Raw genomic sequence first — 4,339 nt, 5'->3', positions numbered from 1 at the left:
CTGGCCTGTCGTACCAGCCCCAGATGATAGGTGAGGGCGATTGTGGAGCAATTGGTGGAATGAAGATTGGTAGGGGAAACCGAAGTACTCAGAAAAAACCTGCCCCAGCACCACTTTTGTCCACCACAAATCCCACTTGACAAGACCTGGGATTGAACCCGGGCCGCCGCGATGGGAAGCCAGTGACTAACTGCTTGAGCTATGGCATGGCCCATTTGAAAACACACTACATTCCAGGCATTAATTTTGTTTGTTCTTTGTAACTATGTTACAAGAATTTCAGCAATTTTTTTTTCTACATAATACATTTTCCAGTACCACACATTTATTCAACTGTATCCAAAGGTCCCCACCGATGGTGTCTCTACCTTATTGTGGCGGTGGGGTTTGGGTGATCCTGAAACCCAGAGAGCTATGCCAGCAGTAGCATAGCTACTTGTAGGGTCACCCATGCTGGACAGGTCAAGGGGTAGAAGCCAGACAAAGAGGGATACCCTGGCCCTCCAGGTTGAGGGTTCGGCATGAAGCTAACAACCTCACACTGTAAAAACTAATTTGTTCAGAAACCAGATAATCAATCTCTAAGACAAAATACGTAGGACAAGGAGGATAGGAAGACCCAGGTTGAGATGGTTGGAGGATATACATGATGATCTCCATAATATGAAAGTGAAAGGATGGGGAGGAGAGATGAAGAATAGAGAGGAATGGAGGCAGATTTTTCAGGAGACTAAAGCCCATCTGAGCTGCAGCGACAAGGACAAGGGACATTCAATGGTATTCTATCAACTGAATATAGAAAAACACAGGATCACTAGGCAAGTAAAACAGTCAATACTTATCAGAACACAATAAACCACCAACCAGGCAAAGTCTAGATGTGAGCTCCATATGCCTCCCTTTACTAATAATATAAGAAACAGCTTCATATGTAACATAACTAGAGTTATGACAACCATGCTTGGGCCTCCTATTGGTTTGGCGGTTACTATACTGGCCTATCCTAAAGCCAGCTTTGATCCCAGCAGTTGCCACTAATCTTAAAACAACAAATATGTCAGAATAAAGACATCCTATCGCCTAAAGCTGCAAGCAGAGGTAATTCTTAAATGTTATGTACATCCAGTGTACGTAAGGACAACAATGAATGTAACAGTGGTACAATGCCAAAACACTGTCATTAATTTGAGGTGACTAAAGACAGGGTTTAGATTGATGAATGGGTTTACTGACCACTTATACAAACGAATAAGAACTACAAGCAATTACAGTGCTACTGCTAATCTTCATACTTCACAAACTACCACAGCACCTGCCAAGGTTTTACCTCTGTTTGCTGTGCCTTCACTAGCAGTTCTCTGGCAATGGTTTCTAACATCGGAGATTCTTCAGCTTCACAAGCTCGAGTTCTATCTTCACAGCCTCCAGTGCGGAACCCCTACTGAACTCATTACTCCAACTGCCCTTGTTATAACTTCTCAGCATGGACCATACAGAAAACTCGGTTCCTCTATTGTTGTGTGTGTATAAGTTTCGAGCATTATCTAGTAATGGCTGCTGTTTAAAGAGTCACTGCTTAGCAACAGACCCATACGCCACATTGCTCCTTCCTCAATGGGTCGAATAGCCTACAGGCATACCGCAATTTCCTCTCTTCTGAGGGCTGTGCTTGGTCTCATCTTCCTCCTTGTGGCTCAGTTTTCATGGTATTTACTCTCCAACTGCTCCTGCTGCTCCCTCATTAAGGCCACTCATCCCAAGCGGTTCCCTCATTGGGTGCCAGTGGGTCCAGATGTATTACCATCATCCTTATTTTCTGATCAGTGGGAGCAAACGTTCCAAGAATGGTCAATGCTCCTAATCTGTTGTTGGTGGTTTCTTCTTTCATTTTGACAGGGGCTGATCCCTCCATAATGTCCTGATACCTATTTCTTTGAATCCTGATGAAAAAACCATCTATTTGCTTCCAAGATGTAGCCACTCCTTCAAGTTCTGGTTCCTGAGCCGATCCCTTCGGCCCATTGGTTGTAGTGCCCTCTCCGAGCGGCGGCGGCAGCGGGTCACACCGTTTTTCCCTACTTTTCCTACTACCTATCCTTATTCTGTGGCGTATTCTACATCATCACTCCTCTATCCTTTGTGATTCGGCTGAGGTACCTGGTCTCTTCTGCCTGGAAAGTCGTCGTGTACGGACATCTCGCTCCGTAACTAAATTCTGTTTGGGTCGGCGCCATGAAAGATTCGGTTTGGTAGTTAAACTCCAGGCAGGAGGGCCCATCTCGAGGTAATGCACATAATACTAGCATACTGATTATTGTTCTTGGAGGAATTGTGTAAGTTGAGAATTTATATATAGGTTTTGTCTGTATTGTGTGTGCAGGGGATTACCGAGATGGTATTATGCTAGCGTGAAGTTTAATGTAAAGAATGCCTCATATGTGGTGTTGTGGCGGAGACAGCCTCTGCGAGTTGTGATAGGATATCTTGTGGCTGTTTATGCCGATTAATTGTTGTGTTTTCTTTTGGCACAAATTACTGGTCATATATTAAATGTTATTTGATTTTCTCGTTTACTCCTTGTTTTTTTTTTTTGAGTAACAGATAAGAGAACACCCGTTCCCAAGCTGGTGGGGTGGGGCTCATTCCATATGCCATTGTTGCATTCCAATTTTGCCCGATGTCTCTTCCCGAGTGTCCATCCTTTCTGGGTTCCTTGTACAACACTGCCCTTTCCTGGTGTCTGTTGACTGTGTCCCTTGTGCAGTGCAGGAATATCAAGAGTGGGCCATCCCTCTACAGGTGGCAGCCATCTTCTTCTGGGACCCACAATCACCCTGGGCCCATTTCTTCAGCTAACCATGGCGCCTTAGAGATATATGCTGCTATCCATACCACTTCTTCAGTACTCTTGACAGTTTTCACTGTGGCCTCTTCTTTAGGGACCGTTTCATGCCCTGCCTTGGACTCTTTTATTTCTTCTGCATTTGCCTCCAAATCTGCAGCCTCTGTCTTTCCTAGACAGGCCTCCATTTTCTTTAGCTGGGAATCCATCTTGGCCATCATCTTTTCTTGGTTGGCTTTCATTTCTTTTAGTCATGCCTTCATTTCTTCTTGCAAGACATCCATCATTGGTTATTTGTTTCATCATTTAGTATGACAATGTAGCTACACAGTGTAATCCTGGATCCAAATAATTTGACTGATTCAATATTTTTCAATCTATCCCACTTCTGACTACAGATGGTGTCTGGACTGATGAATGGATTTGTTGACCACTTATACACAAAACTCAGAACTACAAGCAATTACAGGCTATTGTTGATCTACAAACTTTACAAATCACCACAACACCCATTAAACCTTTTTTCCTGCCTGCTGTGTCTTCACCAACCATTCCCTGGCAACCACCTTTAATAGTGGAGATTCCTCAGCTCCATGTGCTCAGGTCCTATCTTCACAACCTACTGTGCAAAACTCAACTGAACTCATTGCTCCAACTGTCCTGGTTATAACATCTCAGCATGAACCATATAGAAAACACTGTTCTTCTATTGTTGCATGTGTATATGTTGTGGCCTTTACCTAGTAACGGCTGCTGTTTATAGAGTTACTGCTTAGCAATGGGTCTGTATGCCGAAATACATACTTCTGAACTAGATGACAGAGGTATTCAGCATATCATGTGTGAAAACTATTGCCACTTCATTCCATCATCCTTTCCAGTATTTGGCCTGTTAGATACTACAAAATGAAATCCTTTCTGTCATAAAATCAATACAAAGTCCGTCGAGTGTAACAATGTTTTTTAGGTCACTTCTTTCTCACTCTTGCCTTACATGTTTCGGTTTTAGTAAAACCATCTTCAGAGGCACATGGTACTAACAAGAAAACACTGGCGTTGTTTAACTGTACACAGTATATATGCTGTGTGGGCACTGCTACAAATGTCGATGTGTAAAAGCACAACACTAGCTTGGAGTACTGAATGCACGTTCAACCTTCGCATTCCATCCGAATTTGCCCTCGCATTAAAACATCACTATTAAAATATTTAAAAAATATTTAAAAGTTTAAGACTTTTGAAGTAAAATATAAAAATGTTAGGCTGCTTCTTAATTTATCCCGATGTTGGGAGATGTCTTGAGGTTGTATTGGCTTGTAGTTGGATTATTCCTGTGTGTTGTGTGTCAGTACACAACACACAGGAATAATCCAACTACAAGCCAATACAACCTCAAGACATCTCCCAACATCGGGATAAATTAAGAAGCAGCCTAACATTTTTATATTTTACTTCAAAAGTCTTAAACTTTTAAATATTTTTTATTTAATAGTGATG

This window comes from Cryptotermes secundus, unplaced genomic scaffold (genome assembly GCF_002891405.2).
Source record: "Cryptotermes secundus unplaced genomic scaffold, Csec_1.0 scaffold45, whole genome shotgun sequence".
In the NCBI taxonomy this organism is placed as follows: domain Eukaryota; kingdom Metazoa; phylum Arthropoda; class Insecta; order Blattodea; family Kalotermitidae; genus Cryptotermes; species Cryptotermes secundus.
This window is presented reverse-complemented; position numbering follows the sequence as displayed.